Source organism: Panulirus ornatus, chromosome 1 (assembly GCF_036320965.1).
Source record: "Panulirus ornatus isolate Po-2019 chromosome 1, ASM3632096v1, whole genome shotgun sequence".
NCBI classification, from domain to species: domain Eukaryota; kingdom Metazoa; phylum Arthropoda; class Malacostraca; order Decapoda; family Palinuridae; genus Panulirus; species Panulirus ornatus.
The window spans coordinates 60,688,350-60,707,302 of NC_092224.1; the positions used below are offsets into that span (position 1 = coordinate 60,688,350).

The 18,953-nt window shown below is 41.7% G+C and overlaps 1 long non-coding RNA gene across 1 annotated transcript in view; it reads right to left on the reverse strand.

Moving 5' to 3' along the window:
• LOC139751408 (uncharacterized) overlaps positions 1–18,953 on the reverse strand; it is a 509,480-nt gene that overhangs the window by 194,019 nt on the left and 296,508 nt on the right. The window lies entirely within an intron of this gene.

The following is an 18,953-nucleotide window of genomic DNA, read 5'->3' on the forward strand; positions in this document are numbered from 1 at the left end:
CCTTAGAAACTTACAGAACAACACTCCCGTCAGTCACGTCACCATTAACTAAACCAAAATCGTTGTCATTCATGTCATCCTCACTTTCACATATGACCCGCCTCCTATTCTGTTAGGCTCTAGCCCTTAACAGTTTGTTCCGTCCACGAAGCTTCTCGGACTTAGTCTGGGCGGAAAACTATACTATAGAGATTACGTCATTATTATCGTCAAATAATTCAGCTCACGTCTTCATAATCTTCGTCTATCGAAGACACGGACTACGTTCCCAAAGCCAAGATCATCTACACAACTTTCTTCCCAAACTCGCCTATGCCTCACTCACTATGCCGCTCTCCTTATTCAATACACAAACGAGATTGCTAAAGAAGGTGTATATAAGGACATTTTTACCACAATGAACCTCCTACCTCTCTCTAACCTTCTCGCTACCGTCAACTCCAGCTACCTGGAATCCCTCGTTCCCGGGCTGCAGTTCAGCACCACAACCACATCGAAACCATACATGCTCGTATCACTACAAGCACAGCCCCATCCCAACTACTGTAAGCATCATCAGTAATCACTGATAGACAGTAGATCAACTACCATCCTTGTATTTGCACAAAAATAGTACATGTGATATCCTTCTTTCTATAGCCCCCATGTATCATGTTGCATCTATTTCCTCTATAAGTTTTCATTAACATTATCATTACACACACAAGGAACAGACAATTAGACAAAGCAAGTGTTTCTCGTATGACAAAGTTGGACATCAGGAGAAAGAGTATCAGCGGAGTCCATTCCCACAAACAACAAATTTATGAGCAAAACGATGATAGCAGTGTACATGGTTTAGCTCGAACGAGATATTACATTTCCATGAAGGGACGCTGTACTTTTGACAGCTGGTTTTGATTCATCTACAGCAGGATATATGACACCCGAGACTACGTGAGTAACCAGTCCGTGAGAGAGCTTCGAGACCAGCTGTACTGGATTTTCAAGTAGCGAAGGCTGCTATCTTTTCTCTTGAACTTGAGTAGAGGATGAGAGTTTCAAGTGGAGTGCACTCACTGACGACATATCACGGGTATGCCCAACTGCACGCAATCACAACTCCATACTCCACAGAGGACGTATGATGGAATCTACATGAAGGACGGAGTATCCACGAAGCCCTTCTTCAGCAGGGGGATATAGAACCAACACATAAAGCTCTGCTGATGATGAACATTCTTCCTACTCAGGAAGATACTATTCCTGTTGAAGAGATAACCGATAAGGGTTAAACAAGATGTCAAGTCAGCAGAAGATGATGCATTGGTGATGCACTGTTCTTATGCATCTAAATATAAAAAGAATAATTGATAGAATCATTGGGAGGAGTGCGGACACGAGCTCAGTGACAACAGATGGTGAAGAGGAACGAGGACAACGCTGCGCAAGAAAACCCTATTAATTAAAAGAAGCAACTAATGAACGAATCCTTCAGTACATTCCTCAGTGGAGTAGATCGAAGAGGAAGGATGAGGAGGAAGTTGGACGTTATCTATACCAACAAGCGTCTGTGGTAAAGAGTATTAGAGATGAAAATGGTGTCTCAAACAGCCATTGGTACCAAAACTTACCAATAACAAGGTTCTAACTCTTGCATGCTTCATCAATGAGAAGCTACTGATGAGCAAAGAATATGGCGGACAGAATTTTAGATGGGTATTATCTGCCAGGAGTTGGTGGATTTATCAAGAGATGGTGTCGTAACGTTTCATAATTATCAGTAATATACCACAAGGATATAGAAGCGAAGTTTCCGAATGAAATCCTGTTGAGAAAGTTGTTATTTACAAACGAATACGAGTGAATTAAAACAGCATCAGACCACTGACTCCTAACGAGGTCGTTTGTGATAGTGGAAGAGAACAGAAACTCATGGATTAGTGTGGTAGGAGTAAACAAGGCATTCAGATTTTTCAGATTAAGACCCGTAAACTTATCATATAGCTGAGGCACAAGTGATGTCAAGCGATAAACCGGCTGTCCTAACTATTCTTCAGGTAAGATATACCTTACCAACAGCTGACTGTGTTTACAGTGGCCAGGGGTAGAACATCTCCCTGAGGTAGATACTGAAAGGGTAGGAGAAGAACTTTTCAGTATATTTTCTATACTAGGATTTTCGAAGGATACATCAAGTGATGGAGAATCTCCGTTCTAATGTCAAGTAAGTATTCACCACTCCCTACTATCCTACGTCTCGTGGCTTGAATGAAAAATGTGATGGGAACGTCAAAGCAATACTGTGGAAGATGTGTCGAGAACTTACAGCACCTTGGGACTAGTATCTTCCTGCAGTTCTAAGTAAAGTGTAGGTAGGTACTCAATATCAGTAGCTGGTTCTCATCTTTCGAGTCTTTATTTGGACGAACTGTGCAACGACCTCTTAAGCTGTTTAGAGATTCGTAAACAGGAGATGGTGAAGTGCAGTATACAGTAGATATAGATAAGTAATGATATGAAGTAAAATGTTGCGAGAAATTTATCAATTGGTACAACAATATTCATGGATGTCATCTGGAAATCACAAACTTCACTACGACAACAGAAAGAGATCATACGTGGTATGACACTTTGGTGTTGATGCCTACTGACTGCTATCATTTACTGTTTTCGTGGAAAGCGTCTCACTGAGGTTTCTGGAAAGTGTGGTGTGCTAGACTATAGGATAAGATGGGATTGGTATGTAAAATCTTTCATGCTAACCTACTTAAGAAAGAGGAAAGTCTTTTCCGTGTGCTTGCTACAATATCTGGAGGTGAGGTGAATGTGATGTAGATGATTTATTAGTGGTAGAGAGTAATAACTCGAATTATGACCTCAGACCCTATATGTTGAAGAAAAAGGAGATGGCAGCAATGTGACGGTCAATCCTGAATTACCGCAGACACAAGGATAAAGATTATCAAGGGTACTTAATGAACTTTCAGATTGATTTTTAGAGATAAACCAGGTCATATAGATTTAATTAAACACGATTAAATCAATTGAAGAGGATCATGTCAGAGGGTAGTAATATTCCCTCCCTTTTTACGAAAGAATGAGTGGAGGAGGAAATCAAACCCACACTGAGGGAAAGGAGATCTCATTCTGGATATACTGAACCCTTTTAGCCCTTGAAAAGAAACGTGACAGACACTCTTGCCTTTTCCATCATCTTCGAGAAGCTTAGGAAAATAACCAAGTGTGACCGTGTACCAGTGGATTGACCAGATGATATCCCAAAAACTCGAGGGGGGGAAAATATTCTTCTAATCTCAAGTCGAGAATTTTGACAGGATGATATGAACAAATTTTTTCTAAGCCTTTGATGGTTTATCTTAACCCTAGAGATGATGTTATTACACCAGTAGGCCTTTTGGGTAGCCAATCTCTCGTTCAAGCTTCAACAGGCTTATGAACAGACCCTCTCAGTGGTCTTTCGAGTTGATATCTTATTGCCAAACATTTATTTGAAATGATTATCGTTCCATGTTATACAGCCATTTCATGCCGATCGTAAGACCAAAATTAACCACTTCCTTTGCCAAGTTCTTTGTATAGAGGACTAAGGTTATAGAAATGGTCAAAGATACCCACCGTAATGGCTCTGTTCTCATCATCCTGAGGTACATTGTGTCCTCCTGCCAGTGAAAAGTATTTGAGATTCATCACTGGATTAACTGGCTGGTTCCAGAAAAAGATGTGCTTCACAGTGCTCACATTAGAGCTGTTGCTCACATTACGTCTTCTTTTGATCACATTGCATCTTCTGTTGCACACCCTACATCTTCCGTTGCTCACGTTACATCTTCTGTGGCTCACGCTACATCTTCTGTTGTTCTCGTTACATCTAATGTTGCTCACGCTACATCTGTTGCTCACGTTACATCTTCTGTCATTAACATCTTCAAAACAGCTTCTCCAGCTAAGCAATAATGGGATGGTGGTCATTGGGAGGGTTTATCAAGTGCATAAATTCTTCCCTTATTTTGCTATTGATTTCGTTCCATCATATGTCGTGTACTGGGACGCCCCAACATGTACCAGTGCAGCAACTCTTTAGCAAAAGTTCTATGATGTTCTTTTCAATGTCTTATTTGCATATAGTGGAAAGATCCCAGGTAGAAAGATCGAGTATATTGTAAATGAGGATACAGAATATGTTGTGTAACCGTAAATTCTAGTATCGAGGAATACGACCAATATCTGTATGGCAATGAATCCATCTAATGTACGGATTGATAGCTTTGCTCTGGAATGCCTCCAGCGATATAGGTTCGAATATTCTTAACTCCTCTGGAAGGAACTGTCCATCAAAACGTATCCATTTACCATTCATTTTAGTATGCCTCCAGCGATAGAGGTTCGAATATTCTTAACTCCTTTGAAGGGAACTGTCCATCAAAACGTATCCATTTACCATTCATCTTAATAAGTGCAAAGATGCTTTTTCGAACATCCATGGTCGAATACCAGTCCGTGCTCTCACCAGTGTTAGTGAAACCTCAATGTGATATTTGTCCAAAATTTGGAAATTCTCTAACAGCAAAGTAAAATTGCATACTATGATGAAATATAAGCGTCATTTATAACGAATGAAATGTCGAAGATAATCTTAGAAGAGCCAAGGTTTGTTTAAAGATATATTTCTCATCAGCAAAGAGTTGCTCTCCAAGATTCGCTTACAACTGTGCAAATTAGTCTCAGCGACCACTGAAGTTCCCTTTGCAAATCCTGCAACTTTGTTGGCTCTTTCTGTTTATTCATGCAATCATGTAACTTTGCAGGAATCACAGAGGGTTAGGAATCAGAGTTGGAACTGCGCTGTATATTCATATTTCTACGTGGTATACACTGACGTCATATGCAATCATCCTACCCAATATTCCTGACCATTCTTCTGTCGAACGCCTTGTACGAAGTACCGTTCGTTATATCCTGGTCCTCTTGGAAGTCGTTCTAATTTCTTTTGTCTTCCGAAGTATAACCTTTGATTATGACTCCACTTCAGAAGAGCACGTTCTTATTCCTAATGTCAATCAGTCTGTTGCGTGCTCGGTGTGACCTTAGCTGTCTAAACATGACATCTGTCTTAAGATGTCTCCAAGACCTCTTTTCTATTCTTTCATCCTCAAGAAGTATATAAGTCACTTTGACAGTCGAAATTCCAGACACGAGGCGAGAACATCTCCTAGACCTAGAGTTGAGGTCATGCACACGGGAGATTTCAACGTTTCCCAATAACGAACGGTCCAAATGCTCCCTACAGATATATCTGTGGTAGGGGACGCTAAAGGTTTTCACGTTTTCCATTGTACTGATCTGGAATAAAGTCATTATCCACCCTCACATATTCCGGACTGTAACATCCACTCTTCCAGCACTGGATCTGTCTCGCTTAAATAATCTTTTGCGCTATAGCTATACAGTAATACAATCTAGGACTCCCGTCTGACCTCATACTTGTAAAAAGTCTCTTTAGTCGCTACCCTTCCTCCTCCAACAACCCCATTTCAATGCCAGTTATTGCATCTTATCAACACGGACAACTCTGACTTACGAAAATTCTATTTTTGAGTTTCCTTGGTAACATTACTACCTCTCCTCGAGTGATGCTGCTCACTCTACTGAGCGTTCGGCAGGGGAAACTGTTGCAAGTAACCCTTCCTCTCTTGGGGCTATCTCTCCTTCTAGCGTTTGGATCAACCATTACTCTCCTGAGGCCAATGCAGTTAGGGACACGACATACCGGACGAAGAAAATCTATCCATCCTCATTGCATTTAGCTTTCATTTCCGCCCAAACTCATTGCAAGGGAGTTATCTATTCAGGTTAGGCATTTCTCTATCCAAAGAAGTGTGATAAACTCTTTTTTCTTTCATTAACAGGTCCGTCTGGTCTTTAGCCAAAGTTGTATAAGAATTGACGTAGTACCTTTTAAATCTTCATACATTTCGACAATACTCCAGCTGTCCTCCCTAATGACAAAACAGCTCACTTTGATAGTCATTTCTTTTCTAACTACCCCATCTATGACAATAAAAATCTCTTCACCCGCTGACACATTTCTTACTAATGCTATGCCGTTCTTATAGCCTCTTACCGCAAAAGAACAAAGAACACACAGCGATCAGATGGCATTCTTCCTAGCGTCTTGAAATTGTGTACGAAAACACTTCACTCCAAGAGGACATACGAAGATAGAACACAAGAAATGACGCATGGAAGAAAGTTTTTTTTTCCGCAACAAATAAGTAGCAGACACGTGATGCAAACTGAACACAGAGGAAGTGAATGCAAGAAGCAAAGGGAAACTCAAGAAAAAAAAGACAAATGTAAGGGCATGGATGAGACTCCATACGAGTTTGAATCTCTCTCTCTCTCTCTCTCTCTCTCTCTCTCTCTCTCTCTCTCTCTCTCTCTCTCTCTATATATATATATATATATATATATATATATATATATATATATAATCACACGCACACACACACACACGCACACACACACACACGCACACACACACACACACACACACACACACACACACACACACACACACGCCACATATGCATACACAAGTACACTTACACATAAACGGCACAAAAACGCAGTCACAAATAATGAAACACATAACATGAAATCAATGAAGGAACGTGTTAAAAAAAGACAGAATGAAGTACTTTTACAGCTTAAGAGAGGTGGAATAAACTGAATGAGGAAGCAGCACATACGAACAGCATACAGAAGCTTAGAAATTTGTACGATAGTAGAGAAAGTTCAAGCATATGACCACACAAGTGTTAAACTCCCTCTCCCCTACAGTACAAATAGGTTATTTCACATTGGCATTTTATTTTCATCGAGATGAGACGGCACGAGCAACCGAGTGCCACAACCAACAGTCAGCAACGCCAATCGCCCGCCACACTACAGAGGTCCCTAAGGAGGTAATTACCGTTGACACAGCGTGGGATGGTCCAATCTATTACAATTTTTGTTTGATGAAGAGACAGAGGAAATTCTATTTCCACAAGCCTATATTGCGCGCACGGGAAAGGAAGTGCTATCATGGAGTCCCTGAGGAAGAGTTTTTCGTACATAAATGAAATGATTTTTGATTTATCTGTGTGAATAGACTCAGTTAGGCTTTAGGCCTATCAAGTGCCAGAATCATTAAGGCCGCGTACATCACGGTATAACCACCTCACGGAAAATCTGAAACAGCATTTTTCATGCGTTCAGGACAATTCTAAAGCCACAGACACTCCCGCTACGGACTGCACCTTGGAAGAGCTGATTGTCGGAAGCTGAATTGTTTACAATCGACTAGGTTACGAGAGATGCCAAGCGAGTAACACTGATTTTTTTTTTCCAAATCATCCTATCAAAATGCTTAAAAGGATATGAAAAAAAAAATGAGGCGCATGCGCAGTTTTTGGAATAGGAAACAAAAGAAATGAGTCAACGTATAGTAAATACATGTTCTCTGCTGGTAACAGGCAACCGTGCTGGCAGACAGCTGTTCTCAACTTGTATCTGGTCTAAAGATTTTAAAAGAATATGATCATTAACGGTACAGGAGCTTGGCTGGGAGCAATTTTATGTCTCAGTAAACAGTATGGACTAAAAAGTTTATATAGATGGAAGTTATATTCACTTGTAGTGGTAAGTTAAAGCAGAGGAGGATCAGTAAGACTAAGCAAGGCTACGCTAGGTTAGAGAGCCTTCGTTAACACATGGAGGCGAAACACAAAACTTATCATCACCAGATCAGCTAGACGAATGCTGGACTAGGTGTGACCTTAGCGACAGAGACCATTCTAGCAATGATGGATTAACGATGGAAAGGTACAACGAATGGATCGAGGAATTACTGAATTTAGGATATATCGTCAAAGATGAAGCGTCAGCATATAGCTGACAATACCGGGAAACCCTGGGACGTAATTGTAAATCAAAGTGAACGAGAGGATTAACAATGTCCAGAGAAAAATAGAGCGCGCTTTCTGGCCAATGTCAGAGTGAGCAGGCAAGTCAGGGCTTAGATCAGTTAGAAGAACTGCTCATTACATGGAGATTATAATGTGAAGGAGAGAAACGGGGGTCAGGACATAGGAGTAAATGTAGAGTTGAAGAAGAGGAAACCAAGAGCAGTGACTAGTTAATGTAAAGAGAAGTAAAGGGACATAATGATTTACTAAGCTGGGAACACTGAAGTAAGGGTGACATAGGAATTTACTAAGATGGACACACTGAAGTAAAGGGACATAGGAAATTACTAAGCTGGGAACACTGAAGTAAGGGTGACATAGGAATTTACTAAGATGAGCATACTGAAGTAAAGGGACATAATGATTTACTAAGTTGGAGCACGAGTAAGGGTGACGTAGGAATTAAGAGACTGAGTAAGGACATAATGATTTACTAAGTTGAGCACAGTGAAGTAAAGAGACAGGAATTTACTAAGCTGGGATCAATGAAGTAAAGGTACAATGATGTACTAAGCAAGGAACACTGAAGTAAAGGTTAGAAAGGAATTTACTAAGTGGGGCACACTGAAGTAAAGGGACATAATGGTTTGCTAAGCTGAGAACACTGAAGTAAAAGGACATAGTAATTCACTAGGTTTGGAACACTGAGGTAAAGGACATAATGATCTACTAAGCCGGGAACACTGAAGTAAAAGGCCATAGTAATTTACTAAGTTTGGAACACTGAAGTAAAAGGCCATAGTAATTTACTAAGTTTGGAACACTGAAGTAAAAGGCCATAGTAATTTACTAAGTTTGGAACACTGAAGTAAAAGGCCATAGTAATTTACTAAGTTTGGAACACTGAAGTAAAAGGCCATAGTAATTTACTAAGTTTGGAACACTGAAGTAAAAGGCCATAGTAATTTACTAAGTTTGGAACACTGAAGTAAAAGGCCATAGTAATTTACTAAGTTTGGAACACTGAAGTAAAAGGCCATAGTAATTTACTAAGTTTGGAACACTGAAGTAAAAGTACATGATAATTTACTAAGTTCGGAACACTGAGGTAAAGGGACCTATGAATTTCCTAGGTGAAGCAAAAGGACGTAGGAATTTTTTCTAAGTTAGGAACATTGAAGTAAGGTGATACAGGAATTTACTAATTGGAGACGTTGAATAAAAAGGGACGTAGGAACTTACTAAGTCGGCAACACTGAAGTAGAGGGAACACTGAAATGAGAGGGTATGAATTTACTAAGTCATAGAGGGCAATAAACCACTATAAACAAGACTCAGAAAAAAAAATTGCATGGAGCATCTGATGATAGATTTTGTAAAGTAAGGAGTATTCAGAACCAATGTACGAAAGCACAAGTGGATACCTTGACAAGAGCCACTCACATGTAAGTGGACAAATTCCTAACGAGCTAAACCAAAACTGAAAGACGGTGGAGTGGAAGGTGACTAAAGGGGGAGGGAGCGGGGGACTGGAAACCCTACCCTTCTTGTATTCTTATTTCTAAAAGAGGGAACAGAAGGAGGAGCCAGGTGGGGAGTGCTCACCCTCCTCAAAGGCTCAGACTGGGGTGTCTGAATGCGTGTAACCAAGATGAGAAGAAAGAAGAGATAGGTAGTATGTTTGAGGAAAGGAACCTGGATGTTCTGGCTTTGTGTGAAACGAAGCTCAAGGGTAAAGGGGAAAAATGGATTAAAAATGTCTTGGGAGTAAAGTCAAAAGCTCGCAAAGGGGTAGCACTGCTGCCGAAGCAGGAGTTGTGGTTGTGTGTGTGAAAGAGTGTAAGGAAGAGACGTGGGTAAAAATCAAAGTTGTTCGCAGCTGAGTGAGTGCGTTAGCAGTTTTGATGCAAGAGACCGAGTATTAGCGATGGATGATTTAAATGAGAGGGTGAGTAATGTGGTAGTTGAGGGTATAATTGGGGGGGATGGGATATTCAGCAATGTGAATGAAAATGGTGAACAGCTTGTGGAGTTGTGTGTTGAAAAAGGACTGGTGATTGGGTCATTAGGAATACCTGGATTAAAAAGAGGGACATGCATAAGTATACGCATGTGGGTAGGAAAGATGGTCACTGGTCATTATTGCATCACACAATAATTAACAGGCGTGTAAAAGAGTGACCTATATAAATGAATTTGCTGAGAAGGGCAGCTGGTGGGGTATCTGATTATTACCTTATTACCTTGTGGAGACAAGGGTAAAGATTAGCAGAGGTGTTCGGAAAAGCGGAAAAGTTAAAGTGAGAGGTTGGCAGATTAAAAAGAGTAGTATTGGTGAGATGAAGAAGTAAACTTGTTGGTGAGAGAAAAAGGAAAGATAAATGGGAGGTACTTACAGGGAAGGAGTGCAGGTGACTGGGAGAGACATAAGAGAAGGCGGCCGGAGGTCAAGAGGAAGGTGCAGGGGTTGAAAAAGGGGGAAAATGGAAGTTGGGATGAGCAAGTATCAGTAAACTTTAGGGAGCACAAGATGCTTTGGAAGGAGGTAAAATAAACTGCGAAGAACAAGAGAACAAATGGGAACATTGGTGAAGGGGAAACGGCGAAAGTGATAACAGGTAGTGATGAATTGAGGAGATAGAGTGAGTATTTTGAAGGAATGTTGAATGTGTTTGATGAGAGGGTGACAGATGCAGGGTGTTTGGGTCGGTGTGGTATACCAAGTGAAATCCATGGAGAGCGGTTTGCTGGAAAGAGGTGGTGAAAGCCTTGCATAAGATGCAATGCAGCAAGACTGCTGGAGTGGGTGGTATTGCAAGTTAATTTCTTGAGAAAGGAAGTGACTGTGTTGTTAGGATATTCAGCGCATGTATGGATCATGGTTAGGTTCCTGAGGATTGGCGGAATGCATGTATAGTGCCACTGTATAAAGGCATAAGAAGGAGCAATGGAGAAGATATAGTGCGGAGAAACAACCGTGATTATCTAAAAGACATAAAAGGGAGAGAATAGAGAAAAACAAGCTATGGAATTGGGAGCAGAGGAACTTAAAAAAAAATGGAAAGGGTAGATGGTAATCTAAAACTATTCCACAAGATTATTGGGAGCCAACTACCGATCAAAGACAAGCTAATCACGTTGAGGGATTCAGAAGGAAGGGTTGCTAAAACCGATGAAAAGATACGTGAGGAACTGAATGGTGAATCTAAATTAGTATTCACAGTAGAGGACACTTACACCACATGAGCAAGATGAGATGGGGAAGAGAACCTGGGAGTTATTGAAATTGTTGGAAAAGACAGAATTAGATTAAGGGCTTGATCCAAATAGGGGGAACGGTCCTGATGACGTAACTCTACTTGTAGGCAAGGAGCGCACAGAAGCACTTAGGCCGATGAAAATGGTCAAAACATCGTATGCGGGAGTATGTGCCCACTCTTCAAAAGTAAGAGTCAGGATACTGCATTGTGCTACAGGCTGCAAGTATCTGACTATTGTGATCCCTGTAACGATGGAAAAGATGAATAAATGCGAATTCATTATTACTTGAAAAGGAGAAACTACCCAAGTGATAGGCAACATGAAGTCAGGGAATAATATCATATGTAGCAAATCCACCTAAAGTCATGTGGAAGAGCGAGATACGTGTCAGACAAACGAGTTGAATGGGTGCCTTGTGTGTCCCTGGACTACCAAGAGGCATTTGACAATGTCCCGCACAGAAGGTTGGTTCAGGCAGGCAAAAGGGAGAAATTCTTTCAGTGGATCGAAGATTATCGTACTGTTGGGGAACAGAGGCCGAACATCAGGGAGGCATTTTCTATACGAGTTCGCGTCATCAATGGTGTACCGCAAGATTCAATTTTGAGGTGGTTGCTACTCCTTGTCTATGAAAATGACTTACCAGAAACACTTGATTCACACCTCACTTTGCTTACAGATGATACTAAAGGCATGAGAGATGTAGGGAAGGATGAGAACTGCATTAATTCATAAAGGAACCTAGAGATGATGCAAGTACCCCGGAATTCTGCTTTAGTACCGTTAGTATACGGAACTAAGTCGCCAGAAGGTACGAGATGCTTACAGATGATGCAAGAGCCATGACGGAATTGAAGAGTATGGAGGACTGTCCTGCACAGAAGTTGGTCCGGTACACGGTTAATGAAGTTCAAATCGGATAAATGTAGTGTGGATGGCTCATAGCGAAAGGGAGCCTCGAAATTGTTACCATCAAGCAGGAAATAAGGTGCAGGAATCTGTATTTGAGGACTTGGGATTCGACGTCGACCCCAACCTGTTACCAGAGTCCCACTTTAGAAGAGTAGTTAAGGAGAGTAACTGTCTGCTTGCAAGACTAACGTTAAAGTTAAGGAAATATTCAAATATTCAGCAGACTGGTCACATCATACCTAAGGCTAAATCTAGAACATGCTTCTCAGATTTGGTCTACGCACCTTCAGAAGCAGCAAAGACCCAACACAGAAGGTCTAGAGAGGAGAGCAACAAAGATACTTCCAGAATTACCAGGGCTGAATTACAGGGAAAAGCTACGGTCCTTAAAATTGCCCACTTTGGAAGAGAGAAGGGCGAGTGGAGACCTGATCACTGCCCTTGGTTTTTGCAAAAATTGATGACGTAGACAGAGAACAGTTCTTCAAGAGATGTAGGGATGGAACAACCAGAGGACACAACATGAAATCAAGCAAGACACTTCAGAATAATGTAGAAAATACTTTTACTGCAATGATGGTGGGTGAATGGAATTCAGTGAGTGAACAATGAATACAGCAAATATAAATCACAGAAACTGTATAACAAGAGAGAATGATCAACAGATGGAACGCCACTAGTGTAAAACTCCCTTCCCGTACTGTACAAATAGGTAATCAAAAAATGCTAACTAGGTTATTTCACATACGAGCTTCCGTGGTGTAAAAGTTAGCGTTACTGACCATGAATCAGCACTTTTCCGCCAACGGTTGGTCTCGCATGGGTTTGATTACTGGGCGCAGCAGTCGGCCCACCTCCAACCCATGTGTTCATCCTCCCTTCTGGGCTGGTCAAGATATGGGTACCTGACTTAGGCTACCGTGTGTGTGTGTGTGTGTGTGTGTGTGTGTGTGTGTGTACATGTAACAGTAAAGATATGGTACTTGTATACACAGTTAAGAGACGGGGCAACACGAGTGTAATACTTTCTCCACGGAGCACACACACACACACACACACACACACACACAGTCGCATATCCTGACCTAACATGAAAATAAACTTGATAATGGTGTTCGTCCATCCTGGACAGACTTCATACAACCTGTACAAATAAATGAAACTAGATAAAGATAGATAAGAAATGTACCAGAAAATATAATCTTCTATGGATCATTAAGCCTCAGAGAGCTCAATGATATCATTAAGCCAATGAAGATGAACAATCAAGTATCATTAGTACAGTGAGCAATTATCATTTCAGTGTGAGACGATTAGTTCAGTTGACGATGATTAGATCTCAGGTGCCTCGTTAGAGGGAGGCCAGCTACCGGCAGTAATTGTCAGGATTAGGTGTTCTAATCCACACTTCATGAGAGGATAGCCATGATAATGCGTCGCGCTATTACGGGGGATTAACCGAGCACCCTGACCCCTTCCTCTCTCTCCCCCCTGGCAGGTTGAAGGTGGCGGGTAATTCGGACTTGCTAACCTCCTACTGCAAGTCCAGCTGGTTGTTCTGTCGGCCGTGTCGATTATGAAGTCCCTGTGCCGAGCGAGCTGTGGTCAAGGACTTGCAATGGGCACGATCACCCTCCCAACCTCCCATCGGGAATTAATGTCTAATGATCTCTGCTGGGAGGCGTCTCGATCATATACGTTCAGCTCTTCCAATAGGAGTTAAAAAGACGTTTGAGAACGAAGGCGATGAGGCTAAGGACCTGGTGTGATGTCATTGCCATTCTGGGGGTGCGAAGCTGAGGCATTATGAGATTAATGAAAGTGTGTGTGTGTGTGTGTGTGTGTGTGTGTGTGTGTGTGTGTGTGTGTTGTTGGAATGACTGTTCTCTCAGTAACGTGTGCATGGGTGCTGCTGAAGACGTTTCTGTTCGTCTTCCACAGACGTATCGCAGATACTTTGGTATTATCTGGAAGATTAGCGAGACTGAAGGAAAGAAAATGATCTCTTTTGGATTAACAAGGCTGAAAATAGGGAGAGAAGGAGTGATCTACACAATGGCTTTAAGACCGAACGTCACCTTTGTGGGATAACACTGAAATTTGAAGGGATTTCAATGGTACCACTGGTTGCAGAACTAGCTTTTATGAAACAAGTTTCGTGTCAAACGTTCTTCTGTTACGAATACCAGTCGTTCCCCTTCATAGGCTTCGGAGGGATCAGAAGGCTGACAATTGGAGGATAATTGAATCAACAGCTAAAATTAAACTTGGAATTCCAATATTGGACACGTAGCACTGAAAGGTGCAAATACCGTACACCTGTGAATGTTTACTGAGGGATTAATTGAAAGAGCAAGTTCTTTGAGAGTTGTAGGGTCCTCAGCGTTCATCACGGGCATGGTGTTACCAACTTAATATCTTTACTGTGGAAGAATCCCAAGATGAGATCTGTGGACTTTGTCCCCTGATTGCTTGAGGACAAAGCGGTTAAAAAAAGCATTTAATGACGGGACTTGGTTTAGTGTAAAGTCTTCCACGGCCCACCGGTACCTTCTGAATTAAAGGAGACTCCCAAACATAACGGGAATCTGTTCAGGGGTTCCTTCTAGATGATACTTCATCGAAAAGAAATTTGCCTTGATAATAATCTGGTAGTCATCAAAGACAGCTAATCGGGAAGGTCAAACAGAACTCTGAGACTAAAAAAAGAAAAATCTTGAGAGACGTCAAAGATGTAATTTAAAGAATCTTTGAGATTAAAGAAATAAAGATAGGTTTACTGTGAGATTTGTATTACCTCTAAACCCATTCAGTAGCTTAGCTAAAGGGTAGTTTAAGTTGCATTTACTCAAACACTTTTCAATTCTCTGGAGTCAGACACGGACATGTAACCTGAGAAATTTCCTATGGGAGATCTCCTTCGTAAATACCGCCTTTTTTATTGTGCAGGAATGTCATCTACCGACCTTGTGGTGACTGAAACTGCTTCATCTAATATTCAAAGATCTGAGCCTCAGGTGAAGGTGGAATGGCATCTTTAAGTCTGCAGCAACAATAATAGGATTGTCTCTATGACCAATATAGCATATCTACATCAAATAACGCTCTATACACCACGGACAGTGAATGTGTGAAGGTATGAACACCACTATGACATTGGGTGATGGCATGAGCCAGCGATAGTGGCTACTGTAACTATCGTAGAGGAATTTCAGAACAAATTACTCAATAACATACGCGTCTAAATCCACCAGGAAGCGACTCTTTTTAGAAAACTGAAGTTGTTTTCATGGGTAGAGCAACATCTATAAAAATAGACTTGATAAAACATTCACCTCAAAGCTCCGCTTGAAACTAATCTAACTTGAACTAGGTTAGGCTGAAGAGCCATGCATAATTTCTGTCAAGGAATTATTCATGAAAAAATAAGTTCGTGTCGCCGTGACTGACTGGCACTTCACCACACCTCCCAAGATGAGCACCTGAAAATATCAGATATGTGGAGCAGAAGCAAAAGACAACGTCGAAGATTTCAGCACCGCTCAGGGATAAGATGCATCTCGTGGACGCAGCAAAGAACATGCGTGTTGGCGATGATCTATGCGCTACAACTCTTTGCTTACGTTGCTCCGGAGACCTAAAAGTAGCCTTTCGAAGCGAGAGGTGTTCGTTGTCGCGGCGCAAACAACGAGAATAACATTAAGTAAAACAGAGAGAGAGAGGCAGGACTTCTGTCTTCAAACATACAACCCTAGTCATAAAAGTTGATCTGAAGATCAGAGTCTTCCCTCTCCTTTCCCTAAATACTTTTCAGGTGGCTCCCTGACCCAAGTGTGGACAGCGACGCCCCCCTAACCCTAGTATCGACAACTCTCCCTCCCAACCGTGAATAACTCTATTACCACACCCAGAGCCGACCTGTCCACATACCACGTAGCGTTAGAAGCATTACATACATACAAACATCGAGAAGTTTAGACAATTGTTGGCATATATCCTATGGGAACACTGTGTGAAGCAAGTTAATAGTTCAAGTTACTGACAAAATCAGTGAAAGTACAAAGTCATACACAATTGCACTGGTAGTAGTTTGCTCAGTTCCTAGCTATAATGAAAGACTTGAACCCCACCTCACCTTTAATCTCACTGATGACAAAGAGGTCCAAACCTTACTTCATCCTGACAAACCCTATAATCACCATCAAACTGGTAATGAATCAGATAATTTACTTAGCTTTTGCACCCCTTACCAATTCCAGATTCCAATCATACTATTGTCTGTGGGATATCTAAGGCAAACAGAAGAAATATTTCTATATCACGTATGAATATGCATTTCTCGATTCTATAAAACTCAGATTCGGATAATTTCCTCCAAACCTCCCACAGTTCTGAATGTTCCATATCAGAGTTCTCCCCTCTGAGCTATTAGCAATCACTGGCCAATCAGGAGCAAAGTGTTTCTGATGAGTCTGTAAATAAATCAAGGAAAGTGTGCTAGAAGCGGAAGGTATTTAGTGAAGCAGTTCTTTACACGTGTAGATGAAGTGTGCGATTTACGGAAGGTGAGATGTGGGCGTAATTAGAGAGGCTAATGAGAGATGGGATGAGATGGTTGAATTGCGAATGAAAGAAAACAGAGACGTGTATGGTTGGTATCATCAGGCAATGAATGGGAGGGAGTGGAAGGTGTACATAAGAAACAGGCAGAAGGTCAAGAGGAAGGTAGAGGAGCTGGAGAAGAGGAAGGATGGGAAATGGGATAAGCGAGTATCAGGGGACTTTAGGGAGAACACGAAAATGATTTTCACACGAGGTGAACAGCATGAGAAGAACTAGAGATCAAATGGGGGCGATAATGGTAGAGCAGATGGGTAAGTGGTAACAGTCGAAGACGTGAGGAAGAGATGGAGTGAGTATTTTGACGGACTACGGAATGTGCCAGAGGACACGGTGGCGGTTGTGACGTGTTTAGGACGAAGTGGTATCGGAGCGTGGTAGTCATGACCAACATTGTGGCGGCAGGAGGGAAGATGGTGGAGGCCATGCATAAGAGCGTAGTGGAGTAGCCCGAGTGAGTGGGACTGCAGCCGATTTCCTTAAGAAAGAAGATGACTGGTAACGATTAGCTCGTCAGGCTTTCCAGCGTATGCATGGTATAAGTTAAGGTGATTGATGACTGGCAGAAACCCTGAATAAACCCCTGCATAAAAGCAAGTGGGGTAAGAGTGATTGCTCGAGTTACAGGGGCATAAGTGTGTTGAGTATACCTGGCAAGGTGTAAGGGAGAGCGGTGATTGAGAGACGATATTGTTACACACAGATCACCTGGTTGAGGAGGAGCACTGCGGCTTCAGAAGTGGTAAAGGACGTGTGGACCAGGCGTTTACCTTAATAATTTTGTGTGAGAAATACTTGGATACAAGAGAGGGATTGGTGAGTGACATTTATGGACGAGAAGAAAGCGTATGATGATAGGGCTGAGAAAGATGCATTTTGGAAAGTGCTACGAATTTATGGTGAAAAAGGAAGGTTACCATTTTTATTACGATATCATTATTACTACTATTAATACTACTACTATCTTTATCATCATTTGCCCACCTTTACCACTATTTCGAGCTAGCTTAATGATTAACGAACAATGGCCTCACTTGCACACATCCTGTGCCTCTCTCGTGTATGATGCACCAAAATCAGAGTCTCCCATCCTCAGCCAAGCCCCACCGACCACTCCATGGTCTACCTTCAGCACCTCACTTGCCCTGGATCTGACAAGCGCCAAACATGTCCCCCTTCGGATAATCACACCGATCCATTTCGTTTTGTCCAATGCATCTCACACCTTCTTGATTGTTCAGACCACGATACACCCAGGATTCTCTGACCTAAATCCTTCTATCTCGTTTTCGGTCTCCCTTGTCTCCCCCGACTTCTGACACGTATATCCTCGTAGTCTTTCTTCTCCCTACACCACCTCCACACACCATGGTCGGCACTATCAGCCACTCCTCTTTGTGACACTGTAATTCCTCACGCTACAAGTCTGTCTCACATCACAGATCATCTTCAGGTATATAATCTTAAATACATCCACAGTCCTCCTGTCCTTTGCGTTCAAGTCCAAGGACTCGCATCTATACCATAAGGTCGGGACTAATATCATCATTACACACACACACACACACACACACACACACACCAAGAGTCAGCATGGGCCTGCTTGGGCCCACACTGGTTCGTAGTGTGAGTGTGTATGCAGGCTGGGGTGCGTGTGTGTGTATTCAAGGATGAGATAAGGCAACACGCGAGTAAAACTTTCTCCCCATACCACACACACACACACATACACACGTACATATCAATTTCTTTTATCATGATCACAAATGATCAACATTTCTCATGATGATCTCCATCAGTTCAAAAATCATACCACAATTAAGTTCATATCTTTTCTTCTGTGTTCTCACAGTCTTCCTCCGCAGCAACAAATATGTACTTTACATGCGAATCTCACTCCCAACCCATCCCTGCTGATGCCAGTGAGCGAATCAGCAGTAATTGCCACACGCAACGCTGGCCGTAGTGAGAAATTTATACTCCTGATGCGATAATTAGCAAGCGGCAGTTAAATCATAAATAAATGATCGCTGTTATTATAATCCTCGTCATTTAGAGGGAAACATTATTTGAAATCATTGCAGGATAATTCTAATGTTACTGATGGGGCATATTTCACTTCTTGGTCTGATATAGATGAGGAATACGCAAGATATTTTGTTGTTATTCCACACAGTTCATCTTCCAGAGGTTATCTAGACTCTGCTA